General features: G+C 44.3%; 1 protein-coding gene across 9 annotated transcripts in view; it reads right to left on the bottom strand.

Moving 5' to 3' along the window:
* Hivep2 (HIVEP zinc finger 2) overlaps nucleotides 1-20,051 on the bottom strand; it is a 192,295-nt gene extending 172,244 nt beyond the window's left edge. For 3 of the 9 annotated variants that reach the window (XM_052751087.1, XM_052751084.1, XM_052751089.1), the window contains exon 1: nucleotides 19,287-19,766. The gene's annotated coding sequence lies outside the window, so the exon portion shown is untranslated. The other 6 variants (XM_052751085.1, XM_052751092.1, XM_052751088.1 and 3 more) reach the window with 4 other exon arrangements.
* Nucleotides 20,052-22,847: the final 2,796 nt, after the last annotated feature.

Genomic DNA, 22,847 nt, shown 5'->3' with positions numbered 1-22,847 from the left:
AGGATTCAATTTATTTAAGACTCCCCGTCAGGAAGCCGACTTCTGAGCTCAGAGTTGTAAAGACATTTTCTCCTGCTCTCATGAGATCTGTAGGGTCGCTCCATGAAGAGCTCCATGATCTCTCTACAGCATACAGAGTATACCCTCCAAACTAGGTGTATCTAATCCATATACGAAGCAAAGCACGTGTGTTTGAGCCACACAAATAGATAAAGTCTCGAGTTTGGATTACTGCTATAAAAATTCAAATTTGGTGCCATCCAGAAGTACTCCTCACACAATGTTTTTTATACAACAGCGTGTTAATCTCCTGGCGATTATGAGATTCAATTAATATGTCTGGGATCCTACTTAGCACCTCCAACAAGACGTTGCATTAAAAAAAAAAAAAACCTGGGGATTATTGCTAATACAAATCTGGAGTAATTGATCCTTATAAATCTACTACCAAATAAATACTTTCATAATGCTAATGTTATAAATGATAAGCTGGATTTGGAAGCAGTGAAGTCATGGAGAGCAAACAGTAGAGTAGACTCAAATATCATGTGACCTCAAGGATGAAACTGACATGTACTTAAGTAGGTTTCATGATATCCAGTGTACCTTCGGCCTAATTTCACATGGAGGATAAAGACAAGAAAATCGCCCCCCAAAATGAATCTTTCACTAGCATGATACTCTTCCATTCCACAAGACATTTTGATTCTCATCCTCGTTTGCTCTTGAATCTGCTTACCAACTAAAAGTGTATCATGGGTGTAGCTCAGTGGTAGGGAGCTTGCCTAACTTGCCTAGGCTCTGAGTTTGATAGAGTGCTAGCATGTAGTAATTAATGATGTTGACACAATGCAGCTCCCCTCAACTACAGCTCCCCTGGTTTTTAAGTTCCAAGTTCAGTTCACTAAGTAGGCTTCTATGTTCTGTCAAAGTTCAAAAGAAAAAAAGCTGCCTGCCCCCCACCCCCCCAAAAAAGACATTAATTTCAAAATCCACAGGTCTTATTCAAAAGTCTACTCAGAGAGCCTTAGAGTTCGGCCCCCTGCATAAATCAGTTGACAGTTCCCCAAGGCTAATGACATTGTATGTTACACACATGGAATAATCATGTGGGGACACAAGCTTCACAAGCAGTTTAACATAAAGAGTAAACAGTGTTTGTGTTCCACAAGATTTTCAAGTTTACTAGAAACTACTACACAGTATTTTCATCTAACTAAAGCTCTTGTCAAGTGTTGGATACAAGAAACCTCGGCAGACCTCATAGTGAACTTTGGCATTTTGGCTGTGTGGCCAGAAGAACAATCTACCATTACAAAGCCTATTCATGAGTCAACCACGGAAATTATCACAATGCCTGCTTAGCTGATGGCTCTTCCCTTTATCGTGCTCGTAAGTATGTGCGACACAGGCATCCACGGTACGAAATTATAGATCGTACACTGAATATCGCTTATAAAATACAATCTTCAAAGATTTTTATTATAAACACTTCGTATTAAAAAGCCTAGGTTGATTTGGCTTGTTTTCAATTGTTTGAGGTCTACCAGGGATGTGAAAAGTCAGTGAAAGTATCTGCAACTTCAAGACAATAAATCCACGGCTGTCCTTGAGTTTGCAAAATGGTGGGTATTTTAAAACGCAAACCTGACTTTACCTAAACAACGACTTAAATGACTACTGAGATGCATTGCTGGTAAGAAGTGTGTCCTGCTGGGTCGCCTGACTTCATGTTTATGCTCTGCCCTAGATGCCCATGTCAGTATTTCCACAACAAAGTAAAAAAGTGGCCTTTAAAAGGAGGGTTAAAGAGGAGATTTCCTGTCAGGGCTTTACAACAGAATCAGCCAAGGCCCTATGTGATCAGCATTATTCAGCACCCAGGGCCTCCTTTCGGGGACCCCTCCGGATGCTTGGGGTCCCCAGGCTGGGCGGTCCGCGGCCAGTGCTCCCCGTGGCTTTCCGCCCGCTCGGGCAGCCCCAGCCAGGCCCTGCACCCGGAGCCCTTGAGCAACCAGGGTGCTCGGCGTGGGCCCCGAAACTAGGTCTCTGCCGGCCGCCCGCCGGGAGCAGCGAGCCCCACTTTCTCCCTGCAGGAAGCGGGGAGGCTGAGAGCATTTCCTGTTGTGCACTGACAGCAGCGGAGACGTCATCGCAGTCAGCTCCTTCGGGTGGCCGCCCCGGGGCCAAAGTTCAGCTGCGGGCAGGGCGGGGGCGCGCAGGCGGGGGCGCGTGCCGAGGCTCCCACCGCATCCCAGCGTGTGGGGTCGTGTGGGGTCTACGCTCCCTGACCAGGCCAATAGATGCCCTGCCCTCCACAGTAGCTCCCTCCTGCAGGGCTTATCTACCCCAGAAAGAGGCATGCATCTTCAGCCCCCCCCCCCCCCCCCGCCCCCAAGAACCACTTTGCTGGCTCAGTCCTGAATACAGTTTCCCTGACAGGACTCTCTCTCCACTGGGAATCTTCTTTAAATCACCCAAAGTGGAAACCACTTAAGTTGTCTGCCTTCTCCCATCCTCCCTTCCAGCCCCACTTTCTATCTCCAATATGGATTCCTGAAGCAACTGTCATATGGCAGAAGAGAATGCATATTTCCAAACTGCATTCCTCCAATGAAGTCAAAGATAACAAGAAACGCTGTTTTCCATTGCACCACATGAAAACTTTCACCTATTAAGGCCTTAATGTTCATAACTCATTTTTTAAAACTCTCCTCTGCTCAATCTTATATTTATCCTGGATAACAGCAACAAAATACGTGACCACAGTATCTTAAAGGAAAAACAACCGATTTATAGTTTTTAAGCCACTGATTTTTGCTTCCTTTATCCTCAATTTCCAGCCTTCTATCTAGTCCCAAGTCATAACCATGATAACCCTGTGTAATTCTCCAAGTCAGTGGGTTAAGGTTAATAGTGGTTAAAAATAAGACCATAAGGTATTGTATAATCATTATGAAACAAAAACTGAAATAGTTTCATTTCAGTTTGTTAATGAGATAGACTGTTAATTACAAGAAAAATGATGACTTCTGTTCTCATGGTGAACCAGTATTATAGGCATTGAACCATCTTTAATATTTCAACTTCGCAACGTTTCATAGGGCATGACAGGAGATATTTACAGTTATACATGGTGTAAACTATGACATTCTGTAATGGTAATTTCTGAATATAAGTCCTTGGATGGTAACAAGTCTTCCTCATTGGTACACTATTGGAGGAGAGAGACAGGATACATGCAAGTAAGGTATATGAGAATTCTCTGGTCTTCTCAATTTGCTGTGAACCTAAAACTGACTGAAGAAATCTATTTTAACATATTTAGAGGTTCTCTTATATAATAACATGACTTAAATGTAAACTTCATTGTAAGTTAGGGAAACATAAAAGAAGGAATTGAAAGATCAATACAGAAAGTACCATTTTAATGCTTCTGTAATGTTCACCATCCAGGTCTATTCTTTAATAAAGAAGTCTGCTGTTTGTTTTGCTGGGAACATGTTTTCTAGCTAGATGACCTTAACCTTCTGATCCTCCTGCCTCTAGCGTTTTAGTACTAAGATTACAGGTATGCATCGCTGCAGGCTGGGATCACACCAGGAAAACACCCTACTGACTGCACATCCAATCCAAGAACCGTCCTTTTTAAAAGGTGACTATTTTTTATGCTAATGGGGGCATAAACATGTAATCTGATAATCGTCAACTGCCATATTCAATTCTTTCTGTCTAAGACAATATCAAAGGGAACCTAGGATGCCATTATAGTGACCCAAAGCCAATGTGTCTTACATCCCTCATCTTTTAACCTTAATACCTGTCGAACAAAATTAGCTTATTGCATAATCAGTTTAAATTTACAGAATATGAAAATATTCCATTTATGCCAGGCGGTGGTGGCACACACCTTCAATCCCAGCACTCAGGAGGCAGAGGCAGATGGATCTCTGTGAGTTTGAGGCCAGTCTGGTCTACAAAGTGAGTTCCAGGATAGCCAGAACTGTATTACACAGAGAAATCCTGTCTCAGGGAAAAATACAAACAAAACTAGTTACTCCACACATATTTATACTGTCATCCAGAAATAAGCTCTGAGTACTTAAATGTGCACTCTGTCTGTGGCCAACAGACTTGTGAAGACCTGCGCTCTGCTCTTATCGATGCTGCTGAAAGGGAGCATCCCGTCCCAACTGTTGGTCCCTATAGTACCACTGCTCTGGTCCAGAGAGGACGGAGGCAATGCCTTCCTGTGCGTCCTGGGAGGGTCTAAGAAATAATCATTCCAAATGCCTCATTTCCTTAGCACGGACATAACAACTAAAAAAAAGTTTTCAATTCATTTTATCTTATGTGTTAAGAGTGGTTTGTCTGCACCACACCCATACAGGTCAGAAAAGGGTGTTGGATCCCTGGAACTGGATATATGGATAGTTGTGAGCCACCATGAGGGCAGTGGGAACTGAACCCAAGTCCTCTGCAGGAGCAGTAGTACTCTTAAACACTGAGCCATCTCTACACACACACAGTGAGAGAGACAGAGAGAGAGAGAGAGAGAGAGAGAGAGAGAGAGAGAGAGAGAGAGAGAGACAGAGAGACAGAGACAGAGAGAGACAGACAGACAGACAGACAGACACAGAGAGAAAACAAAACTTTTAAATAACTTCTATGAATTTCCCAACAGTGTCACAGCATTCCTGATTGTAAAGGGAATCCCAATGTGTCCAATGCCAAGAAGACCTTCAGCAGTTTGCCTTTCTCCTGAGTGATTCCTCACCATCCTCACCAACTCATTTAAACGTGCATCCCCATCCCAATACTTTTTTTACTCAGGACCTCTACACTAAACATTTCTTTAGGAGTGCATATTTTTACTCACTCTTTCAGATCGTGTCACTGGTACATAATTAACACACCACAAACTACCAGTGACTGCCCAAATACTGTCTAGGCTCAGTGAAGATTTTATTCAAACCTCATGCTCTCCGGCTTCTATTTCATTGCTGATGATGACACTTTGAAAGAACAAAGGGGATGGTTAAAAATTCTCCTATTTTATAATCCTAATTACAGGCTAAATGAAATTAATACCTCCATAAATTTAGCGCAGGCTAAAGATATAAAACCAGTATGGCAGCAGTAAAATAGATCAACTTGTGAATAAACATACCATTGAAAACACAGACCATAATATTAAACTATGAGTTCTTCAGGTTCATGGTGCTTTTTCATCATGTGAAAATGAACAAATGAATGAGAGACAAAAAGATACTTTACAGGATAACTTATTTCACACTTTCTCTTTGTGTATGTGTGTGTATGTGTATATATGTTTATATATACATATATATGATTATGTATATAAATATATATGTGGTTGATTGAGTATCAAGTCAGACAGAAGCACCTGTAACTTAGTCCCAAGAATTACAAATGGTCCAAGGACACTGCTTGTCTCTCCCTTCATGGATGGCAGCATGAGGTGCGGCCAACATCTCCTCAGACCTTACATCTCTAGAAAGCTGTTATTTTCAAGTGGTGAAAAAGTTAGGAAGCATTCCAATATGTGACAGCATACTTCCTTTGTCAGCCACCAGCTACTTTTAATATTTTAGAACAGTAAATGTTAATTATAATTTCTTTTATAAATTTTAATAAAATTTGAATTCTAATAGTGCTCACACGTGCTGAATGAAACTTGAAAATTAACCACACACACGCACACACACACACACTACTCTGTGTTTATACTAGCCCCACCCAAAGTATATTTCTCCAAAAAATTAAAAATGTGAAAGTTAAAATATGATAATATCCATAATCTTTAAGAGATGCAAAAATCAAAGTAACTTTTCAGGAAATGAGAACTCTTATTTTAGTAATATATAATCATTAACTCTATTATAAGGCTGATATATCACCTTTCTGTATAGATTCGCTTGTTCTATGACATAGGTCCCTGCTTAAATATTGACTTTCCTGGCTATTCACTTTATAGATTAATAAGCAATCTAGGCAGGCAAATTAAAAGTAGTTTTCCTGTAGACACTATAGGTAAGGGAAAGTTCAAATAAGAATATTTTTCAAGGCTGTTAAAAAGCTGCAGAAATAGCTGCATATTGCACTGTACTATTCAGAGGTTGCACAATTAATACACATGCATGGACGTACTTTCAATATTCTGTACCTTCATTTTTAATGAGTAGAGAAAAAGACATTGCAGAAAACATTAGTTTACTTTATGTTAAAGTGATAATAATTTAAACTCAGCATGTCATTATTATTCCCAAAAGGTAGAAAGTGTAAAGGGGTAGGCCTAATGGTACTGAAGTGGACAGCAATGGATTCACCAGGCACGCATTCACTTCCCTCTACCTTCAAGACTGAGGTCATTATTTCGAGACAGCTCCCTTTGCAAGACAGGTAGTATATAATAACATTAAGCCAATGCAGAACTCATGTCTTTACATGTCATGCTCTTTATCAATGCAACTGAATTTCCTGCATAGAAATTTCCAAGTACATTTCTTTCACCTATTTCAACTGTGTTTATAAAATTACGAGGATCAAACTCTCACTGTGGTTCAGTACATCTCTCACTGCTGATGGCTTCGGGTACCCGAATGCAAGTTCTTAAGAAAATTGTGTTCCAGTCTCTCTTTACAGTCAGCACTCTCCTCCTATGCATTCTATGCTGTCTTCAAAGCAGAGGCCTTTTCTGAACACACTGTGACACATCACGGCACTGTGGTGTTTATGCCTGTCAAAGTCAACGCCTCACTCGAGCATCCCCTTCTTCCAAGAAACCTCTCCTGCATCCTCCGCCAAGGGTTATTTTGCACCTTTTTAATGTATCATCTCAGCCTCTCTGGTGGTCCTTCACCTTTCTCTTTTTAAAATAGCTTCCTCTCCACAGTTATTTTCTAAAGCATGCTAGATTGTACAGGTTTTGATGGTAGCTGTAAACATTCTATTTTCTACTAGCTCATGTTTATATTGCATTTATTTTCTCATGCATCTTACATATAATACGAGAACCTTATAATTATACTTGCTAAAATCAACTCTAGATAAGCTGTCTAGAAAATCTCAGCTAGCATGGCTGGGTCTTTTCTATAAAACATTTCTAAACCAATTGGGTCATCTTCTAAACTTTAGAACTAAAGAGTAAATAATATTAAGCAACTTAGTTTTAAGGTCTAATTAAAACAAACAAACAAACAAACAAACAGCCTGGAGTAAGTTTCAAACAGGAACACTCAATCCCTGACAAAGTAATAAAAATGAAAATGACCCATGAGATCCAGTTGAAGAACTAGAGACAGTTAACCTGGAAAACAGGGAGTGAACAAAGTGAACAGGATTATCATCTAAATAACTGTAGGAATGTCTGTCAGATAGTGGGTAAATTTATTCTGTATTATTGCTGAGAACTATGCTGCTGAGGAAGAGAACTATCCAGAAGGAGGGAGTGAATGGTCCTGAATTATTTCTTCCATGGCTGGGGAGTAAATGATGGCTCCAGTGGTTTTATCTATTCCTAGAATCGTATCAGAGACTTCACATTGCAGAGCACCCTGCCACCAGCTGAGAGATCAAACTCAACACATCAGATCTTATACTTAAGACGGTAATCAGCATCATTTTAGACACTTGAATGTGCTCACTATGTCACCATAGCCGTACTTAACCCAATGTACCACAGTGAAAGAACAAAAACATGAGATGCTCTGCTGCCCCTAAAGGTGCAGTGAGCTCATACACAAACTCTAACGTGCTGGAAAAAAAGCACCAGGAACTAATCCATGGACCAAAACACCAAGCTGTGTGCATATTCCAAAACACCCTACTCTTCATCCCTTTCCCATCTTTTATCTCATTTTCCAGGGGCAATTCCATGTCAAATACAAATAAGAACAGTCATTTCCTTTATGCAATGGTGTGGCATATTGGGAAACCTCCAAAAGGATCTTAAACCCAAACCAGTTGGCTCAAAGGAGATTACAAAGTGTTAACATACACAGGGGGACTGTTTTTCTGGCTCTAAGATGGCCTCATATAATCTTAGTCAATTTCAAAACTACAGTAATTATTACTAGTTTTGAAATGTCCTCTGCTTATCTTCAAATGTTCCCTCTTGTATCACCCATAAGAATGAGAAAAGGGTGGCCAAGACAGTCTCTTCGTGATGTAAATTCCTGGGATTATCCACTAAGGGATAAAACTCTTCCAGCTGTGGATGACCACTGTCAGGCCTCATTAGGCTTGAACATTAGCAAATTCCCTCCAAACACAGCCAAAACTCAATAACTTCACAGATTTAGAGTCTGTCCATTAGAAAAATCTAACATTCACATTTCGCATCCAAGGATCTGTTATATTGAATACTGTTGAGCGCTGTGTTTTTTTTTTTCCCCAAAGGTCATTTAGAATATCCTGAGCCATTTGGACCATTTTAAAGGCTATACTTGATTAAATTTGGGACCAAGTTCATCATGCATATTACTAAGGTCATTTGAACAAGTAAACAGATTACACATTCAAAAACAATTGCCTTTGGAAGCGTTTTCTTCCCCTCGGTTTCCTTATATTTTTTTATTTATTTACTGCTTGAATACAGCTGTAACTAGCTCGATATTTTATTAGCCTTGTGTGGTAATGATCTATATCAAGTTAAACCCATCAGGGGACATTATCAGAAGCTACGGAGATTGTGATCATTATCTGATCTGAAAACACATATTCTGTAATAAACTGCAGCAATAATAATCCGTCACTTCAAGAAGGGTCTGCTAACCCTTGTCACAGCATATTGCTGTGTTTCAGGGTTTGAGGTTTGTTTTTTTTTTTTTTTCTCCAGCAACTGAATTATTCTCAAAAGTTAGTGTTGCTTCTCACTCTAAAAATAGCCCCTGATTCTCTTGTATTGCCCTGCTCCGTTCCCAGGAGGCAGAGCAGTGGTACCAGCAAAGCTTTGCTTTCACAGATGAAAAAAAAACAACAACAAACTATGATAGAAGTACAGTCCCTTGGCCTGAGTCATTTTGAAAATCAATAATGAGGCAAGCAATGAAGTGCTGGGGTCAGGGTTTAGAGTCATCCGTTCTGGTGGCTCCTCCAGCCCTCATGTAAAGTTTAATGAGCTCATCCTCAAAAAAGCAAAGCTGGCATCTGAAATCCTCATTTAATTCCAAAAGTTCTAGACTTCTAGAATAAACGTTGACACATGGCAAAGGACAAGAAAATAAACTGAATTGTTTATAATCTTGTGGTTTTCTTCCTTGCTTCAAGAAATGGAGATCATCCACCAGCGCAAAAATCAAGAGTCGAAAGACACCAAGGTTGATCGTCGCTCCATGGGCAATTAGAAGCTGAACTCCTCGTGACCTATCTACAAAGTGTTGGGCTGGCCATCAGGACTGTCCCAAGGGACATTGCCCAGTGCCTAAGACAGAGGATTTCACCACCAGCTTTGCAAGACACTCCAAGTCTGCCCTCCTCCATTCTGCTTGGCCTCCATGGGGAAAAGGGTAAGTGGAAAAAAAGGAATATACTCCCTCTTTTACACCATATTTATCCAAGCTGGCCCACCAAGAAACAGCACTTCCTACAGCCCAACCTGTGAGCTAGAGCCCCTTCACACAACTCTCATCCTTACAGTCTCTTGAACAGAAGATGGGCAAGGAAAATCAACTTCTCATACAGACGAACCCCTGTTCAACTACAAAGTCCCTTCTCAGCCACAGAAGGGCTCCGGCTCATGTGTGCACTTGGGTGAAAACCAGCAGGAGATTTAGACCATGGCTTCAAGAGGTCTTTGTAACTAGAGCGCACAGAATCAAACTGGAAACAGCAAGACATACTAGTGGGAAGTATACTGATGAACTGGCCACTGAGACAGAGTCTAGTCAGGACTTGGATCCATTTAGGGTTCCTTCACCTGGCTGGATGCATATGCCACCTTGCAGAGAGATAACATGTCTTTCCTAGTCTTCAATGCATGCTTCTGGAGTTCCGGCCAATATGTACCATGTGCCCACTGTCACACACGGTGGTCAGAACACTTTGGTGGAAGTGGGAGCCATCCTAATCTACTAGAAACTTCATTCATTTAAATAGTGTTAAGATATAAATTCCAAATATAATCTTTGTGTCAGCAAACTCACAAATGCATTTATAATGCAATGTCATACATACATCATTTGCAAAAAAAAAAAGGTGTCTCATTCATTACCATGTTAAAGCCTGATAACACTGAGTATTAAAAACTATTTAAATAGCCGGGCGGTGGTGGCGCACGCCTTTAATCCCAGCACTCGGGAGGCAGAGTCAGGCGGATCTCTGTGAGTTCGAGGCCAGCCTGGGCTACCAAGTGAGTTCCAGGAAAGGCACAAAGCTACACAGAGAAACCCTGTCTCGAAAAACCAAAAAAAAAAAAAAAAACCTATTTAAATTCCTTTTTTTTTTAATCTTCTTTTTGTAATACTAGGGATGAAAGCCTGGTTTGGGTGCATGTTGCACTGTACACTTAACCCTGAAAAAGTTTTAAAAATAAATAGTGCTATACTATTTATTTATATGTTTATACACGTGTGTGTATTAAATGCACATGTTTAAATCAGTGGGATATTTCAGTAGTGATTTAAGTCATCTCCAGTGTTTCTTAAAATCCTTTTTGGGCTAAGGCAAGGCATTCATGATAGAAGTAGGGATTACTGAACACCTTGGAAAAAATACAGCATAGTAACGAAATTTGCCAGCACAGTTCTACATTTGTCTACTAGAACTCCAACTCCCTGAGGATCAGGACTTACCTTTTTACCATTTTGTTTACTGGGGCAGTGGCGATGCCTCAGTGTCTAGACCACCACCTTTCCCAGATTACGAATCTTTGCAGAATGAGTAAGGAAAACACTTGAAAATCAGCAGTCCCCAAAACTGCCCCATGAGTAGGCTCAAGGCCTCAGGGGTGAACACGGCTTCTTCGGCTATTGAGACTTAGGCAAAAGTTCAAGTTGGGTAATTCAGACACCAAAGGCTATTTTTAGACAGAAACCTTCCCACACCAGAGAGTTCACTTCACTTCACTGGTGCAGCACACTGGCTGAGCTGAATGAGGAATATCCAAGATCTTAATTGGCGTTTCCACTTGTTAACCATTGAAGCCTCGTACATTATGACATTGTTTTCCAAACCGTTTCAATCAAGAGTTTAACGGGCCATTTGAAAAGAGTTCAGGAATATTTTACTGTCACAACAACTTCAGTTCTTTTGTGTTTTTACTCTGGTGCAATCCCTTAAAAATAATCACAGCTGCCGAGTACTACACATTCACTCAGAGCTTGCAGAGACCAGGGCACATATCCCCACAAAAGTTTCACAATGGCCCTCCAACAGATATATTCCCTCCTTTCATAACCTCAGGGCTGTTGAGTGAGTTTTCAACACTCCCCGCACCGGCTGGAATTCACCCTGTTCTGATTTCAAATCTAGGCTCCTGACACACAGAATTACTCACTTAACTCCCTGGTAAGTACCCACAGGCTGCTGAGGGAAACCTATACTGAGGGGTAGAAATGGTTGGTTGGTCTCTATTTTTTTTTTTTTAATTTTTGAAAGGTTCTTAACCTGAACAATTACACACCATGAATTGGCATAGAGCCTTGAGTTCAAATCCTGCTTCACTGACGACTCAGTTCCTTTACTTGTAAACACAGAGATAATAACACCAAATCTCAGGGTAGTAGTGAGTTCACAAGTGGGAAGCAGTGCCTACTAGGGTCATAGGACCAGGGTTCTTTAAACCTCCAATTCCTTCCTCTTAACTGATTTCCCACATTGGCCCTATGCCATTTTTTTTAAGTGTTTTGTTCATTCGGGTAATACCATAATTACAGAATAAAATGACACTGCATCCCCTGTAAGGACGAAGCAGAATTTTAGGCTGATAGACTACAGGATGGAAGAGGTTCTAAAAGCCATCTGTCCCAATCTCTTTTGTTTCCAAATGAAGTCCGGGCAGCTTGGATGACTAGCTTCCAGACTGTCACAAGAAGTTCTCTGAAAAGACCAAGCCAAGCCTTCGGTCCTTCCCACTGCACTCACTCTATACCTTCCCTGGCTCTGGCCTCCCACGACACAGGCATGGCAACACATGTAATTTTCAGACAATTAAGAAGTATAAAATAACCTCAATTTAATTGCATCCAATTAACAAGGCAAATTAGCGTTTCATGTGTACACTATTAAACTAGTTGTCTGGCTTCCAAAAGAAATAAAGCATAGTTTCAAATGAGTCTCCCATTTTGGAGTACAAAAGTTACTTACAATTTAAATTACCTTTCCAGTAATCTTCCTTCTATGGAATTAGACAGGATCTCAATTTTAAAATAAATGTTTTCTGCATCCATCTAGATAAGAATTCACGGTGTTATTTTGTAACTATCAGTATTTCCTCTCTCACTGAGCACGTATGATTTTCTATCATGTTTATACGTTTGAGGGAGGATATGCATACTTACAGAACCTTAAGTTTATTACAAATGAGGGTGTGTCCAAATTTACCCAAAGCCTAGTTGCCAAAGTCCCAGGTTTTCGCTGGACTTCTGACATAAGTGCGTCTGCCACAGGCAAATAAGATCTCTCATGATCTTCTTTCTTTTCAGAGAAAACGAAACCACCAAACAAACCTTTGTCAAATGAAACTTTGCATTTCCAACTCTCCACTCACTGTCCAATGCTGTCATGACTTAGATGCAATGGCTACCACTTAAAAACCACGTTCTAATCACTTTCCCAGGAATTACCAATTCATTCCTTATATATTTCCACCCTGCAGTATAAATGCCCAGTGACTTTTAACTATGATCACTTTGACACACTGGTGTTGGATGATCACTTTTCACCACATCATTATGAATATTTTCTAGGGCAAAACTTTGTAGAGTAACTTAAAATAACAGTGTCATCCTTCACTAAAATTGCTGCTAAACCCTGAAATAGCCATGTTTAATAAGGTATTTTAATCACTTTATTTACTGCATGTTAAGGTAGCATTAGGGTAGAGATGAAAGAAGTCTCGTTATCACACAACAGAGTCGGCCTCCACACTGAGTGTTAGGGCGATCTGAGCAACTCCCTTACCACCAAGACCTTAATAACCTTTCCAAAACACTCACTTCATAGCATTGCTGCTCTCTCTCAACTCTCAAGTGTAGCCCAGCTTCCTCCAGACTTCTGAGGTCCCAAAGGATGTACAACCAGCTATCCTTCCAAGCTCCCCTGACTCCCTCCCTGGTACCACCGCTCTACCCCGGCCACACACACACCACTTCACTTATTTTATTCAAAGCTTCCAGTTGCAAATCTCTTTTCCTGTGAAGACCCTCAGTTCTTTCCAGTTTAGGGAGCAGGAAGCTTCCATTCTACTCGGCTTTGACTTGGGAGTTTTAATTCTGTTTTATAAAGAGGCTTAAGATAAACCATATGTCTTCTCCAGATTGTAAAAGTTAGAGATAACTGACCGTCCTGTTGTCTGGCGGTAAATCTGTGTACAGAGTCCAAGCTTGGACTGCCATTTATATTTTCAACATTATAGAAAGAATAAGATTGCGAGTACATTCACAATATGATACAAGTGAAAAGGGAAAGGAAAGCTGTCTTCAGAAGCCTTTGTTTCTGATTCTTTCCCTTCAGCATGTTACACTGACTCCTAATTGTATGAAATTAAATCCTGACATTTGCAGTCACGTAGATAAATTCTCCACAGAATTGTAAGTTTCACCCTTCACTAGTTGTTGAGAAATAATAGATGGAGCCCATGCAGGGCTTCAAAGACTAATTGGTTACTTCACACAAAGACCTTGTTTGAAACAACAAGAAGAAAATACACTCTCTGAATGTTCATCAACTGGATTGATGATACAGGCCAATTCAGTTTACTAGGGCCCTCAAATAAATAATGTTCGAAATTTAAATTCTTTATGACTACAAATACTAGTACAAACTGAAGTCAGCTCCTCCAGTGCCATTAAAAACTCCCAGAGGGCCAGAACAAATAGATAATGAAGCACTATGAAGGTTACATCTGTGACATATCCTGATCCAGTCCTAGGAAATTCACTTTCCAACAACCATCCTCTAACGGCCAATAGAAAGGACATTGGAGGGCCTGATTTGCTAAGAACAGGCCCCATTTACACCTGGTTGGGCAATCACTCATGCGATCAACCTGCCTCCCGGGGCTTACCCTCCTGGTCTGGCCTTATCTTGTTATCACTTCTTTCTTGTTATCAGCCCTCCAGCCCCACTGGCTTGCTTCCAGCCCCTGGACACATGTACATCTCTCAACCTCAAGAAAATGACAATGTTCTTTCAACACCTTCCCAGCCACTTTTCTGTACTTGACTCTTTGCTCCCAGACCAGGGTGACATAAACTCCTTTACGCATGTTCCATAGCAAACAAACATAGTATTACACAGACCACGTGGCCAGTGCCTGCCCATCAACTCCATTTCTCATTTGATCCATTATTACATCCTTAGTAGCCAGCAGAAAGGCTGACCCATTGAAAAGACTGATTGAATGACTGGAGTCTCCATTGTGATGGCAGGACATTTATCATGGTATTCTGAAAAGATAGCTAAGATTATGAGTGGCAAGTTAGAAAGAAAGGAAGGAAGGAAGGAAGGAAGGAAGGAAGGAAGGAAGGAAGGGAAGAAAGAAAGAAAGAAAGAAAGAAAGAAAGAAAGAAAGAAAGAAAGAAAGAAAGAAAGAAAGAAAGAAAAAAGGTGAGCCTGATTATTCCCGAAGTCAACCATCCTTTTACCCAAAAGTGATAAGACTCCTCCTGCTTCCTGTCCAGATTACCTCTCAGGGACAGGAGTATCATTTTTATCTTTTTCTCTCCTCATCTAAGTGGTTGCACTCTGATTTAAGCTAATAGATAAATTCAAACGTACGGATTAACTTAGACAATGGATCACTTGGCATAGTTGGTAACCTCAAATGACGAATCATGCGAATGTTTAAGATTAGCACACCTTTGGTCCGGACCAATAGGAGATGAAATATCAATTCTCGTTCTGTCCTAATGCAACCATGTAGCCGGTAAAGGCCCATGTTCCTTTAATGAGGGCTCATCTCAGAGAAGCCTAAGTTGCATGGGGCAAGAAACACATCCTCTTTCTGTGAAGTTTTGGAGTTATGCCACAATAATTAAGTGCTAAAATATTTTTTTCCAAATGACCTAACAGCGTCTGACACCTTTTGCAAGTACTGATTTCCAAACTCTTTCTTCCAAGTTTTACCGTAACTAGCACAAAGAGAGCACTGCTCCATGGTGATATCAGGAACAAATAAGAAAAGAGTACCATTTCTCAAACATTTTCCTTCAAACAAGTACAATTATGCCATCACAAAACCTCCCTATTTTTTTCAATACTCTATGTCCACCCATAGTTTCATAGCACAGACCCCACTTACGTATTTACTTGGCAGTATTGAAGACTTTCAGTGATCCAGGCAGACCCACTCACCCTGGACGGTTGGAAGCTCCGCATAAAACCTGAACTCATAAAGGTGAGTTAGCAAACTTCCTCTGCTCCACTCTCTGATATCGTTCTAAAAGTCACAACCCTTACGTACCAAGGTTTAGCCAAAACATGAACTCACAGTGAATGCACGCGAAACTTCATAAACAAGAAGTCTACCACTGAAACATTCAAGTGGAGGCATACCCTAGGCATACCACTTCTCCACCTACAGGACTGATGGAAAGGCCTAGCCTAACCGAAGGCTCTCCCTGTGTGGATGCGAACTAAAATGTGGTAACTGTATTTTTTAACCCGTGGGAGAGTAGCAGCCTGTCTGACCCACAGCCATGTATCTGGATGGTCTGAGCGATTTTCCTCTTGTAACAATAGTCACCACAACAGAAGTTTCAATTATTTCACATCTAATATTGAATTACGCTTTCACCATACCTAACATTTTCAACCCATCTTTTCCTGTGTGGTACTCAGTCAAGAACTAAAAAGAAACACAAACAGCAGACTTATTTGTTGTTGTGGCTGAAGTGAAGTCCTTTCCACCTTAAAAAAAAAAAACTGGCAAAGTATAAACTAAATTTATCATTTTACTGGAATAAGCATAAGACACTCAACCTGATTTCTGAATAATGTCACAGTGCCAAAAGTTCAAGCTGACACACGCACCACTATTCTCCAAGGCACGCCTGCATGTATGTTGTCTTCTGTTTTGTTTCATAGTAACAAGAACATTTGTAAGCACACTGCATGGAAAGGAGCCGATCAATCAAAGGATTCTGCTGGGTAATCTTTCAATGTAGCCAAACAGGACCATCTCCTTATGTGATATGTTACCCATAAGAAATTCTTCATATGTGATGTCCTACAGAAATGTCTACTTTAATACTATTTAGCCCAACACCCCCCCAAGGATCTAGCCAGTTATAATATAAGCTAAAATTCCAAATATGAAATAACTTTAATATATTACCACTCCCTCCAACGGTCCCCAGTTTTCATCGATTTAATCTTAAGCAATTTCATATACAATAAGTTGCTCCTAATAAAGTCAATCTGATAAAATTCAATCACCGAAACACACTACAGATGCCAATAAGCAATTCGGTGTGATACCCCATCTATTCTCAAAGCAATCAAATATCTCAATTTTCAAAAAATGCAGCATTGTGATACTGTATTTTTCTGCACATGAGAACTACAGTGCCTATTTCAAGCCTAGTGGTCCAAGAGATTATAACACTTGAAGGAAGTACACTGTCATTATGTGGATATCAGCAACTCCCTCCCTCTCAGAATAAAAATGCAGTTCTAATCTGGTACCATGACACCTTCAAGGCTCCCCCAGAATTTTCTCTTAGCAATAAAAAAAAATGATTTCCATCTTATTCACATGCAACGCATTCTTGTTTCGATAAACTTCTGGACCTATATCCTAAAACTCAAACCCAGCATTGCTCATTATACAATCCTCTTGGGTAATTTGTAAAATTTTACCTTGGCATGCCTATAGGACATATAAGCAAGCAGGCATTCACAAATCCTAACACCTATTTGTACATACTAATACATGCATATATTTAAAACAACTTGGTTTGCCCAAGGACAAATAGTATCACTGTATCAGTACAGGAAATGTGTCTAATAAAGTTCCATGGCCTTTTTCAGGAGGACAGATCACTGCAAATTTAATTAGTATGAATCTCATTAATATTTCAAGTAATTTCTGGGCTTGATTATTCACGCAAAAGAAACAACTGTGCTGAAGAGAAAGAAATCAATAGCCCTTGACCAGGGCTCTGAGTTCGCCTAAAAAAAAAAAAAAAGTCCTCCTGTGAATTACTGATGTCTAGCTTTGGGAGTGGAAGAAAGTACCAATATAGTTTTTAAATAAATTGAGTTATTTTTAAAATGGCAGAAAAGGAAGGAGGGAAAAAATCAGTTCAGTTTTTCTATTATAATGAAAGTACCGGAAGCAAGCCTCTCTGTGTTCATTTTGGGCCCAAATAACTGTGCAAAGCATAAGGGTTTTACAATGTCAGTTGCACACACAGCTTCCTGTGTGAATTCTAAGCCATTACAGGTGTCCTGGGGTTTCCAGTGTAACCTATTATCAAGAGATTCCTCTGGTCACCTCCATGCTAGTCCTTTCTGCCCCTAGCCCAAGCACGTTACTGCAGGTCTCCTCCATGCGTCTTTATTACAGACCCTCTCTCTTTGCATTTCTGAGGTGAGAGCGCCCACTTTCCCTTGGCGACGCAAGTCAAAAGCTTTTGCATTCGGAGGACTAGTTCCTGCAGTCCTTTGCACTTAGATGCTTTCAAGTAGGCGAGTGATGAACCACTAAAAGAAAACCTCCTTCCCCTCGGTCTCGTCCCCACTGGGAGACGCATCCCTAAAGCACAACATCCAGAGACCCTTTGAGACCTTCGAGCCCCCACACAGGGTGAGCCTGGGGGGTTGGGGTCGCATTTGCTCCCGTCCTCTGCTGCACTGGGTATGTTATGTAAGAGGGACAGGACGCGGGAGGCACATGCGTATAAAGCGCACGGATCTGTGATAACAGCTGGGATGGCAGGGCAGATCTGGAGTCGCCCCCCACCAAATACGACAGACACCACACACGCACATCACCCTCCACCACACACACACACACACACACACACACACACACACACACACACACACACACACACAGAGCTGTTTTCCTGTCTTAGCCCTACCAGTACCAGACGCACAGAATGGAAAGGAGGGGGGCTGGGGGTGAAGGGAGGTGAGAGGTGCGGCAGCAGCAGCACATCTGCTTTGATAGCAGCCAGCAGAGCCGCCGCGGCAGAGAGCCCCTCGTTAACCCCCTTCCTGTGGCTGCACCACGTCATGGAACATTCCCGGAACGGGCCAACGTTCCACCCACTTCAGGGAACAGACATAAAGGCGCAGACCCAGCTCCTCACGGTGCACAGCCCAAACACACATGTTTCTTCCCGATCCCCCAACCAGAAGCACAAATAAACATGCAAGCCGCCCCCACCCGTCTCCACGCGCCCGGGGCCAGCCGGCGGCGGCTGGAGCCGCTCTGCGGCCGGTGCACCCGCAAGGCGAGGACGCCTCCGCCTGAACCTTCCATGGAGACAGTCCCCTCCTTCTTCGCTTCCTTCCTTCCTTCTCTCCGTCCTTCCTTCCTCGCTCGGGAGGAGAAAGGATCACCACCGAAATGCCCACAGCCAGTGCCTCCGCTGCGCTCGCTCGGCCGCAGGCCGGCGGCCCGGCCCTTGCCGTCCGCCCGCCCGCCCGCCCGCGCCGCCCCCGGCCCCGCGCCCGGCGCGCCCCCTCCCCCGCTACCTGACAACGGGCCGCCGGCCGCGGCAGCCGCAGCGGTGGCCGGGCGGTGCGCGCCGGTGCACGTCCCTCATTAGTAACCAGGCACATTCCTGCCTCCAGCGCTCCCGCGCGGCCCCCTCCCCCCCCAGGACATTACGCAAAGCAGCCTCCCCTCATCTGCATAGATCCTCGGCCAGGGTATTCCCCGCATTTCCCAACGCGCCCGACCCCCCTCGCCGAGGTCTCCCCCCATCCCCGCCCCCTCCGACCCTCACCCCTGGGCCACCGGGGAAAGCGGCCGGGGTCGCGCGCCGGCGGAGGGGGAGATGGAGTTGGGCGACGGCGATTTTCAGGGTAAAGTGAAACAAGCTCGATCTCGGGAGCAGGCAGGAAAAAAACACAGCGCCGAGGCCACTTACCGAGCCGAGGAGGGACCTAGATTCCCGCCGCTCTGCTCTGCCAGCGGCCGGTGCGCCCTCCACGCACCCCCGGGCTGCACCCAGTACCCAAGAGTCGAGGCGTGGAGGGAGGCTGCTACCCAGCCAGGAGACCTTTCAAGTTGCTCGGGCTCCCGGCAAGCTTCAATGTCCAAGACTCAACTTGGCAAATACTTGTGCCACAGTCACCGAAGATGTCTCTCTCTCTCTCTCTCTTTTTTTTTCTTTCTTTTTCTTTTTCTTTTTCTTTTTGCGGAGACCCTCCTCCACCGGGGAGAGACAGCGCACGGCGGCGCCCCGCTCTCCAGCTCTCCACCCCCTCACCTCCAGCCCGCCTCCCGCCGGCCGCCAGTCTCCCGGCCGCGAGCCCCTCGGGCGGCTGTCAGCTCCCGGCAGTCCGGGTGACAGCGGCCAAAGGAGGGCGCGACGCGGCGGGCGGTGGGGGGGGGGGATCCTCGCAGCCGCGACGGCCGCTCACCTGTAAAGTCACCGCTGCGCAGGAGGAGGAAGAGGAGGGAGAGGAGGAGGGGAGGAAAGCCCCCTGATGCCCTTGTTCTTGCTGCTGCGGCCGCTCCTCACCCAGGCTGAGCGTGTCTGGTGGGGGGTGTCTGGTAGCATTTCCTTAAGGACAGAGGGAGGGCGGGCGCGGAGGGAGGGAGGAGGGAGGGAGGCGATCCCCACCGCCAGCCCAGGCTCCTCTTGCCTTTATTTATATATTTATTTATTTTCGGACACTGTAAGGAGATGGAGCCAGAGTCGGGGGGGCCGGGGCTGGGGCTGGGGCCGCCAGGCTGGGGCTTGAGCCGCGGGGCCCGGGCCGCAGTTTGTCGGCGTGCGGGAGCCGCAGCGGCCGCCTCCCCTCCGGGCTGTGGACGCACCGGGTTATTCCTGGCAGCGCCTCCCCGAACAGAAGTTACTAGGAGGAGTGCGCGGCGAGGGCGGGCGGGGGAGAGGCGAGGAGAGGGAGGGAGGAAGAAGGAGAGACTCAGCCAGCGACGTCATCGGATCCCCCAGCGCGTCCCTGGGAGGGAGGCTGAACCAGAAAAACCAGTCTGGAGCTGGCCAGCGGGGTAAAGGATGTGCGGTGCGCCGGGCGACCCGGATGGGCCCCGCTGCGGGCGTGCGGGGAGGGAAGGTCGCGGCCGCGCTCCCCTCGCTTGGAGCCGGGATCTCCCCTGAGAACGGGTATCAGCTTGCCACGCAGAAACACTGGGGCGTCTGGAGCAGTCTGAGAATTTCCTACTAGGGTGTGGAAACCTCCTTCGTGCCCATCCCCTTGCCACCCCACCCCCCCCTTCCCACGTACCGGTTCCCTGCCTTCCCAGGGAACGGAATTAGGTGATCAGTGTGATCCTCACATTTTGCCCGGGTATCACGGATCCCTCGCCTCTTCACCCCCGCCTCTACTCACGATTTTGTTATCAATCAAGAAAAAAAAAATGATACTGCAGCCCCTGGAACTCTCAAAGTGTTTTACTAGCATTTTCCGTACCCTGGCGGAAGCACGAAGTTTTCCTGCGCTCGAAATGCCCCAATTGCTTTGCCCAGGGTCACTCCCCAGGGCGCCCCGGGTGCACCCTGCTCAGGAAGCCGCCCGCCCTCGCCGGGGTATTCAAATAGGCTAGGGCAGCGGCGCGGGGAGCAGCTGCCGGTTTCCTGGGGGCGCCGCGGGGGGGGGGGGGGAAGGGGGCGAGCTGCCACCTCCAGCTGCGCGCTTCTGTTTCCTTGGTAGGGACTGAAATCACACCCAGCCCTGGGAGAGCTGGGCGGGGCGTCGGGGAGGGTGGGGAGGGAATCCCAAGCGAGTTGGGGCCGGGACTCTGGCTTCCTCCCCAACCCGGCAACACCCGGGGGACACCGGGGCTCCCTCGGGCCGTTACCCAGCGTGTGTGGACTCGTGTGCACCCTCGGGGGAGGTCCCCAGGAGGTCGCTGCGCTGGAGCGCAGACACGGGCTTCTGGGCGGTGCCGGCGCTCGGAGCGCCTCCTCCGGGTGGGCTAGTCGCAGAGCCTGACCGCGCGCCACCCACCCCGGGCACCCAAGCAGCTTCGCCCAAGCTATCCGAACCAAGCGTCCTAGGGCGCCCCAGGCCGTAGCACCCTCTCCCCACCCCCTGTCCATGCCACCGCCCAGCCCGGGGCGGAGTAAACAAGAGACGCACAAGATTTGACCTGGCGCGACCCGGCTTTCTGGCCGGGGTTCCCCCGGAGCAGGTGACTCCGTGGGAGGGGTGGAAATTAGCCTCTGGAATTCGGGCCAGAGACTAGAACTGAGGTTCTGCTATTAAGGCGGGTATATCACCCATAACTCTGGGATGTTTTGCGTCTCCAGCCTCAGATTTCGCAGTTACCAAACGTCAAGACACAGGGGGAAAAAAATCGCTAACCTTCTCATTAAAAATGAATATATTAAAAGGAAAGGGCCGCCTCTTTAATGAGTTGAAGAATAACGCCTTTGGTTTCGTTTTGGTTTTGGTTTTCGTTTTGACCTATACACGGTGTTATGAGAGTCCCCATGTTGTGACAGTATTGCTGTGAAGAGCGACTCTACAAAATGAAATGGTAAATAAAAATAAAAGTTTTAATCCCTTTTTAGAAGAAGAAAATCTGGAGATATGGAATAAGTTTCCCTATGTTTTTTTTTTTTTTAAGATGGATCTCAAATTCAGGGCCTGCTTCCATTTAAGCAGCTTCATCACTTATTGTATAAGTTCTTTGACACTCTGCCCCCTTTGTCTTAACTGGAAAGCCTTAATAGAAAAAAAGAAAATCTTCCAGCCATCATTTTCTTTTAAATGTATGTCTTTACATTTTAAAATATCCACTTAAAATCCAAATGTGATTTTCAATTTTTTTTCACTTACAAGACCACCTGCTAAATGTGCCCAAAGCCCATTTTATTGAATTGCTTAATAGAGAAGATTACTCAGTTTCTTTAAGAATCCAATTTCACTTCAGCAAACACAACACAGCAGCTGCCCAAGCACTCAGAAACTGAGCAAACAAAGTTGCCGGCAGCCGTTTGCCTCGGTGGAGTGAATGTTAGTTGAGAACTTAACCACTCTTAAAAAGGCTACATTAGGCAGTGAATTGTGACTATTATGATATCCAGGTAAATGAGTAGTCGAAATAAGTACTTTAAAAGGAAGGCACTATATAAAAAAATATGGAGGTCTGATCCTACCACCAAAGGATCCCTGAAAACAATGTCTTTAATCAATCCTTGATACTTTTTGGGGGTTGTGTTTGGTTGGTTGGTTGGTTGGGGGTTTTTTTGTTGTTGTTTTGTTTGTTTTTGTTTTCTGGTTTTTTTGTTGTTGATTTTGTTGTTTTGTTTGTTTGTTTTTCTGGAGACAGGGTTTCTCGGTGTAGTCTTGGCTGTCCTGGGAACTCGCTTTGAAGACAAGGCTGGCTTTGAGCTCACAGAGATCCGCCTGCCTCTGCCTCTTGAGTGCTGGGATTAAAGGCGTGTGCCACCACCATTGGCTAATCCTTGATACTTTTAAAATGATTACTTTGAAAAATTATCAAGCTTCAAAGAAGA

Source organism: Peromyscus californicus, unplaced genomic scaffold (genome assembly GCF_007827085.1).
Source record: "Peromyscus californicus insignis strain IS unplaced genomic scaffold, ASM782708v3 Scaffold_22__1_contigs__length_63687245, whole genome shotgun sequence".
NCBI lineage: Eukaryota > Metazoa > Chordata > Mammalia > Rodentia > Cricetidae > Peromyscus > Peromyscus californicus.
This window is presented reverse-complemented; position numbering and strand designations above follow the sequence as displayed.